The sequence below is a fragment of the Trachymyrmex septentrionalis genome, unplaced genomic scaffold, assembly GCF_001594115.1.
Source record: "Trachymyrmex septentrionalis isolate Tsep2-gDNA-1 unplaced genomic scaffold, Tsep1.0 scaffold123, whole genome shotgun sequence".
NCBI lineage: Eukaryota > Metazoa > Arthropoda > Insecta > Hymenoptera > Formicidae > Trachymyrmex > Trachymyrmex septentrionalis.
Genome location: NW_017304363.1, coordinates 83,652 through 92,942, shown reverse-complemented (window position 1 = coordinate 92,942; position 9,291 = coordinate 83,652).

The following is a 9,291-nucleotide window of genomic DNA, read 5'->3' as shown; positions in this document are numbered from 1 at the left end:
TATATATATATATATATATATATATATATCTCCACTCAAAAACAAATCGACGAAAACTAAGCAGCACTATGAAAAAGCACACGTCAACGAATGACTTTCCCTTCTCTTGCGTTGCACTCAATTCACTGGCTAATTAGAGAAATTTGAACAGTGGCGGTCTCTAAAGTCTTTATAAGAGTCTACTCACATAAGAGATCCTCTTTTCTTACATTCGCTAACAATTTTATCTGCCATTCTTCAAATTCCTCATAGCGTATCCACGTATCTAAAGATACTACGGTATCTAAGCACTGACCTTGCAATTAAAAATCTTTTTAGGAAACGTATCATTTTTCGCGCAACTGCGGTATCTACGAAAAACAATGCAGTTAATCGAGTCTTCGTAGAAAAAAAAAAAAAAAGACACTCGTGGGGCAGGAGGTCTATCGAGGGTGACCTGGGGGCGGCAGCAGGGCGGTCAGGGACGTACTTTGTGGCAAAGACGTACATTCTGTCACCACTCGAGATCGCAAGCTGCGAGTTAGCTTAATTTTCATCACTTGTACTAAACGGAATGTCCGATTTGACGACATTTGTAATCAAACGAATATGTTGAAGTTCTCGTGAGAAAGAGACCAAAGTTCAGTTTTACGATTGTTCTCAAATCGGGCACTTCCGGGTATACTTTCGTCGAAAAGAAAAAAAAAAAACATCAAAGTTCCTTCTCGATGCCACAAAGAAAAATGAGAAAGAGCGATAATTACGCAGAATCGCTTTCGAGACCGTTGTGAACCCTCCAAAGAAACGACTCGAATCATATGTATTTTATCAGTGTATCGAATGCGATCTCCGATCTATCGAATCAGTTGAAAATTGTAAATACAAGCGTGAGTTAAAGGTGGAAAATAGATTCTCAAGCGCACCACGATGGTAGCAAGCGTTCACGAAGAGCTCGAAATTCTTCTATATTCACGGGATACCCAAAAAAATTCCAGCATGCTCGAAACAAATTTCTAGCAATACGTAATAGAGAGAATTCGCCCGAGTAGAATTCGCAGTAAGTGAACTGCAATCCGGCGATTGCAGTCGTTGAGTTCCCTTCGAGTTCCTTTCGCGCGAATGCTCGCAAATAAATGGCGGAAGCGAATCTCCCGCGGAGACGCCGGAGGTTTGCTCTAGCATGCGAAATCGCCGCGATTGAATATGGTTTCACCACAAATAGGATGCTACGTAGAGGTTTCACGATTTCTCCTCGATGTGCGGCAAGATTCGGCGAGAGGCACAGGAAATTTATCGGCTCGGAAAGAATCGGGGATTCTTATGATCTTCCACAGGCTATGACAGAACATATATATCGTGACGACGTAACAATGATAACATCGGAATATGTTATTGCTGTTACCTTTCAAACAAACAAACAAAAAAGGAGAAGGTTCGACGAATCCGATCGTACATCGAGATCCGAGCGAGAGAACCGATGATCGTTGTAGCAAGATAAAAATGAATAAGCGATAATATAATTTAATGATAATCTAGTATTATTAATGTTACAACCGCTTAAACCGGTGGCAATCGCGACGTCTGTATATACAACGTTATGCGTACGCAAACAAGATGCGTTGACCATTCGTGCATTTCACGTGTATGTACCTACGAGTGAATGCACGAAAGAATACACTGTTCTGCGTGTATGTATTATACAGAGTTTGCACAAAAAATAATCTTTTCACAACACGAGAATGTATATCCACGACGATTACTCGTCCCAATTTAACGCTAAAACGCCCATTTGCTATTTCTCTTTCCTATTTTAACTTTCCACGGATTCCGATTTGTCAAATGCGATAAATCGTTGATAGACCGATCTATCTTCGGGCATTTTAGCGCTAAGCAAAGTTCGTTTGCTGAAGCGATCTTGAAAAGATAGATAGATTGACACCTCGTTGGATTGATCGAGATATTCTCATGAGTTCCTAGAGTAGAAATATTAGCTATTGTCGGTATTATCGCAATTATCGAGGGAGATACGAGTTTGCGAATCGAAACAACTGTACTTTAACGTGGAAATTTTAACATTGCAATTGCGGACGTATACATATATATAAGTACACATAGATATATTTACGCGGCAGTTTTGTACAGACTCTGTATCATATGTTATCGCTTTATTTAGACTATTTAGAGTACGTTCATTAAAATGGTAAGTTCAAATTTTTTTGTATAAAACGGCACAAATATTTTCTATGGGGAAACGGGGGCGAGTTCGATCGTAAATATTGAGTTTCTATTATTTTTATTGCCCGGTTCACACATCAGCGGAATAGATGGCCGTCGCGCTAGTTGATTGCGTTTTTATCTATACGGAAGAAAGAAAAGCTCGCGAAATATATTGTTAAATATATGTACTTATGAACAATTTCTATGCAATAATATACGATGATAATACTTTCTCATGAGTATGTGAGAGACAAAAGAAAGAAAAGAGAGAACGAGTAAAGATGAAAATAGCTTTAGTACATTCGCATCATACAAATACATTCACGAACGATAATTCACTACTATATTTCTTCATACTTCATTTTTTTTCATTATTTTCTGCTGTTTCTTTCGTCGCGTATTATATAATTCAATCGACAATTTACTGCAGAGAGATTACTAATCTTTGCTTAAAAAGTTCGTGACGTTCATCCGCGAAGTACCGTTATTAATTACGTCAATAGTAACTTAAACGCGGAAAGAAACGCTTAGAGTTAAATCGACATTCATTACGATCAATTAAGATCTCATATAATAGGTGCTGAACTCCCCACAGTGTCAAGTCCGACTACTTTTGCGTGAGCATGAGTTGGAAATCGCAATGTTAAAGAGTTCTTAATAATCTATGTGTGTATGTTGTCCCTAATCCAATATAGCGGAGAGTGGGCCTGATTGGTTTGTGTAGATAATTCGGCACATTGCTAATTATTCTTACTGAGAGTGATCCTTGTAAAATTTATCATTACCAATGTCTCAGATTACCTACATAGTCCACCAAATTCCATTTTCCTCTATGATTCTACCTCAATTTTCGAAATTAGGTGCTTTAGATTTTTTCACGATAAAAGATTGTTCATAGCATACTACGTACGCGCATACTCGTCTCACGTGCGCTCCTAGATATATAACATAAGGATATCCCAAAACTATCGCCTTTTATTTTAGCTGTGATCAATTTGGAGTCAATTTTCTCTTAATAGAAGTTTTTCTGAGACTTAAGACGAGTTGCGAGAAAAGTAACTTCTAAAATCTTCGAAAAAGGAGTAACTTTAAATTATCAAAGATTACGTCATTTAAGAAAACAGTGCAATAGTTCTGGAATAGCCTCTATAACGGACACCTAGATATGATGAAAAAAATCTAACAGCAGGAAAAATGTTTCTTTTTCAACATATAATTTCGATCAAAAGCATTTATTTAAACATATAATGAAGATGATATGTGGTATCGTATATCGTATATATCGATTGTTTCAAATGATTAATATCATCTTGAAAAAAAATTGTCTATTTGTTGCTGTCGGTTGTACTTATCGTATCCAAAGAAAAGATAATTTAATTTTTTTACACAACTACACACAGAAGATATCCATATGACGTTCGGCTTGTGGTTCTTTGTGCAAATGATGAGATATTCTCGACACCAGAAATAATAATGTAATAATACTAATAGCTACAAAATAATAATAATAATAATAAGAATAATAATAATAATTGATAAAAATGATTATGATAATTAATAAGTTATAGTGCAAATCGTAATGACACACATACATATACATTGATAGTAACGACTGTTATTAGTTGAACTATTTCGTGCCTGTATGATCGAATATTACCATGTTACGGAAGTAAACTTGTAATTCGTTCATCAGCAAAACATTTTAGTTTACACTCATATATAAACGTATATTACGTAAAACATAAAAAATAAAACTCGTAATATATTATATATATATGCAGTCTTGCAAAACGTATTTGAATAGGGAAAGCGTAAGTGCAGAGTGATCGTTTGAAAACAATTTATAACGGTGACTTTTCCATTTTATACAATCTAGTGGATTAAAGTACTTGCGAACTTCGTACTTGTGCTTCGTACTTAAACGTAAATTCAAAAATTCACCCCTGGCATTATTAATCATTAATAATAAGTTAAATAACATCAATGACAATAATTTCAACTAATTACTTGCACGTCGGTCCTCTTATTGCAATCGCAATACTTGTATTGATTATTGTTATCATCGATAACAGGACATGATAACAATAATTTCAATTAAACATTCAAATTACGTTTTCACAATCCATTCTAATATTAAGAATATCAAAGTGTAAATACCAATTAGAAGTAAATTGCACAGATCTCTACATAAATCAATGTAATTTTTGTATACTTTATATCTATGGGTCACTTTTTGTGCGATTGCCTTCTCTCTCTTTTACCGACGTGCTGCATCTCAATAGCAAATCGGTGACCTCATTAAATGAAAAATATATATATGAACACATGAGCTTATAGTAATTTAATATTTTCCTAAGAACGCCAGACACATCATATTCGCAATTATTTACCATAAAAAAGTTAAGTATATATTATAAAAAGTGTGAAATAAAATTTTATGGACATTTAACGTCTATCCTTAACAGAGAAGTATAACATAAAGTGCAAGGCCAGTGCAAATTATTGTCAAAGAATAAGGGATTCAAAGTTTCTATTTTACTATCGTGGCTACATACACGATTCATTGTTCGCGAACCTATGCGTCGCAATTAAATTTATGTATCCAAATACAATTCAAATATTTCATAGAAAAACCCACCCCCGTCGCATTCTCGATATTCATGATAATTAATCGTTATTATCCACTAGATGGTCAATTTAACGTGATCTAAACGTAAAATCGTTATCGATCTTTCCCTATAGAGTACAGCTAATACAAAACTGTAATCTCTTCGACTTTTTCAAACATTTCGCCAAAATGTTCTTTCCTATTCAATGTCTATTTCGTAATTTAAACATATGGAAACAATACACGTATCGTACAATATATGGTAGCGCAATTGCGACGGCTGGTAACGATAACGACACGATGCAAACGCATGATAAATCGTTTATTTGATAAACATCTTAATTCCTTGATAAAAAAAAATGACTTGAAATTGTTTAACTTAAAATTGTATGCTAATCGCATGCATAATAAATATTTGCATGTAACGTAAATTAAAAATATTAATTTTTTACATACATGAATCCAAATGAATCTTTAACACAATCTTTTAATGTTTTTTGACACTGCTATATCATATATTAAAATAAAATTAATATTAAAACAAGGTACACTATAGAAATTTATTTAAATATAACAAACGCAATCTATCACATAATATTAAATTAAATATATAAACAAATAATTAATAGTTATAATTGAACAAAACAGTATTAAACCCGAAGATATCTATTTGACAAAATTAGCAAGCATGATCGACAGAAAATGGATTTTTCTCAGAGCGCCCGCTGCAAGCTTTATGCGTATTTGGATAAAAAGTTTAAAATGCTTCGATCGAATATAGCCTTTCGAAATAAAGCGTCTCGTTGTCGTTCTTACCGTCGTACGCAAGAGTGAATCTTCCATTTCGAGAAACTTACGTTTAGATGATTTTTTGATGAACAACAAAAAAGATCTCTTGATATAAACTTATACATATTTAACAAAGTGTCCTAGTCTATGTCACACGAGTTGAGTCTCGCGAGACAAGAAGAGCTAATCAAGATTAAGGGGTGGATAGATGAACGCCTAGATCACCTCGACTGATACTATTGAAGCGAATTCGTAATTTCAATCGACGATTAATAAAATATACGTACCATCAATATACTAAAACTTATCGAGTTTTATTAGACGTTTACAAGACGGTGCTCGCATGCGTAATAACGTGTCGTATATTTTGCGTGAGATTAGAGTATCTATGTTAGAGCTGGGAGAATTATTTCAATAGTCGAAACGAATTATATCGGGAGATTCACAGCAGAAATAAAGAAAGGAATCATCGTAGCATGGTAGAAGATTATACGGAGCTAAATTTGCAATAAAAAAAACGTTTACGACCGTTTGACATTTAGAAATACAATCCATTAATTTCAAACTCTATTGCTCACATGTTAATTATAATCTTAGATGTTAAGATGATTTTACACAAAACCTGTTTTCATTCGGATATAAAATTAATCTGCTCTTCTATTAGTTGAATCTATTTTGGCTTTACGCCGTTAATTATTAAATTAACCTATCTTAAATATCGTTATTCTACCATTGAATATCATCCGAGAGCTATTTTATTTTATTGAAAAATTTTATTCAAAAATGAAAAAAAGTACCCAGCAAATTTGCGATTTATTATGCACCATCATTATTAAAATACAGTTACAGTATATTTTGTTCTAACATATAAATTTATCTTACGCATTATTATTAAAAAAAAAAGTTGTATCGCGCACTATGAGGAACTATTATCTATTCATTGCCTATTCAAAACAAATTACTCGAGATACAATCAATACATATTTACATATCTTACATCATGATATCTGATGTCTACCGAGTATCGAATATTGTTCACACCCAAGTCACGTCCCAGCTCTAATTCACGTGTACTTTGCCCCTCCGATATCGTCGCGTTCTCATATCATTTCGCAACTACAATCTCAACTTCTGATTCTTATACATACGTACATGTATGCACGTACAAGCACATACTTGAACATACATATATACGAATGTTACAAGCATCGAACGAATGCGAAAAAAACATATTTGCAATTGACTCGTCTTAAGTTTCTTTATGTTCATCATCGTACAACCGTCGTGCCAAATGGCCATGTCGCACAATGTTTGTTATATCACATAGAGGCAGCTTCATTAATAAAATGTAATATTACTTTGCACAGTCGTTGCTAGTTAATACATTCGCGGACAAAACAACGTCAATCCCTAAAAAATTAGAATCGTATCTTATTATTAAAAACTGTAAAATGGAGAACAATTTTGTTTAGAGATTATCAACACAGAAAAGTTAATCAATAGTAACATATTAACAAATTATTAATTTATTCAAACATGTACTTATTCACAGATGTTAATCATTGATCAATAAAATGTTTTTACTTATTGAACTGTTTTTGATATAAAATTTGTTTCTTTTAGATTAATTTAAAAAATCGACGATTCTAATTCAGTATTTAGAGAAAAATCGTATTGTCCACGAACGTACCAAGTATGTTAAGCTTTCGTAAGAAACATGGTCTTCCCATCGACGCTTGATGTTTTTACGAACTTTCATAAAAAGGACTTTAGCCGAGATACGCATGCACGTAAGCGGATGCGTAGTAAGGGTAAAATTTTTGTGAAAATATGTATATTAATATCTAATTTATCTCGCAAAGGTAGGTTCCGACTTTACAGGTTCCGGCTTTACAGTTATGATAAATTGAAAGACAAGACGCTTACCTATCTATATATTAATAATTGTCAATAATTAATTATCGAGCGTTTTTCTTTTTAATTTGTATGAAAGAGACGAGACAAAGTACCGATCTAGAGAGAAATTAGCGTTTAGATAGATTTCGTACTTCGTATTTAATGACATTATTGAATCATTATATATCGAGTATTGTATGTACTGGAGCTGAAGATGACAATGAAAATAAACTATTGTACCCGAAAAATTAAATACTATTGAATGCTTAATGGACTCACCGAGATGCCAATCCCATGTATTTCCGTTGCATGTTCCACTAAAGTTGAAAATCTCATCCTTCGTTCCTGTTTCGATTTAATCCAATTTTTCACACTTATAAAGGTGGAAAGTACGTCTATAGTATCAACATCGCGAATCTATCGCAAAGAATTACTTAGAATGTTTTTAATAAATGTACCGATATTAATTCAGCACTCCCGACATTCATTTACTCGCGTTTATTTTTCTGAAACAAAACAAATTTTTGTATTGTTACAAGTAAATTCATAAAAATCTGATTACAATCGTGGCTAATAGAAAAAGGTCAGAATTGCTGCTAATCGCTACATATATTAGAAGAGACCGCGTCTCGTTGACACAGTTTTTACAATTTCGGCATTAGATTTTTTTAACTTAATTTTAAATTAATCATTATGATTAAAATATGTCAATATGATAGAGAAACTCTTTGTCTATATTTTTCATATTAATAATGGTTCTATACACTGTATAGTTTCTTTGCAATAAATGAAATATAGACATGCTGCATTGTAGTTATGTCCTTTGTCCCGAGATGTGGGGTAAATTGATACATATCACAATATGAATTGTCTCTATAATAAACTAACAAAAACATAATAGAAAAGTAATAGAAATAAAATTTAGAAAATAGATATGTACTTTTTAATAAAAATTGTATCTTTCAAAATTATTTTATAATAATCAAATAGCAAAATGTTGTTATACGAAAAAATAAGTGTAAATTATGAAGATTAAGCATTTCGCTTAATTTTTATTTAAATTAAGGGTTTCCTCTGTGTCCATTCTTGGAATGCCAACGTTTCATGAACCTTGCAGTCCACTTCATCAGGGCGAGGAGCAGCCTGATACTTAGATGGAGGAAACCCACGAAACGCATAATCTTTATATAGAAAGCATCCATGGAAGCCTCAAGAATATTATCAAGTGTAAATTATTTTAATTCTACCTCATTTTAATATAGAAATATTAAAAATATAAAGCGTTTTCTCAGAGTTAAATTGTAATTAAATGTTCACACATACGATACAGCGACTTAATCTAATCTTTTCTTATGATATGAGCCAACCTCATCCCTACACACCGATTTTAATCATTTTATTATAACAAATTATCATTATTACTCAAAATATCATATTTTAATTAACAAATACTTTTCTTTTAATTAATAATACATTGCTTAGATTTGTGCTTTCACAAAGGATAGCCGAAGGATATTAATACGAAATTATGAAATGCTCAAAAATTTACTTGTCTGTTCTTGAATCAGACTTTTTTCTTTTGCTATTGTAATACTAGTTTGATTTAAATGAAACTTAGGGAGAAGTAACTATGTTGTAAAAGAAATATTTTGCAGTAACTTTTCCATTATTTCCTTTATATCATAAATACATAAACGGAACCCAATGCCAATTTGCCAACAAGCCCCGGTCTCCTCTACTCTAATTTCTAATGATCACAAATATATACATACAAATAAATAAATTGCATATATATAAATTGC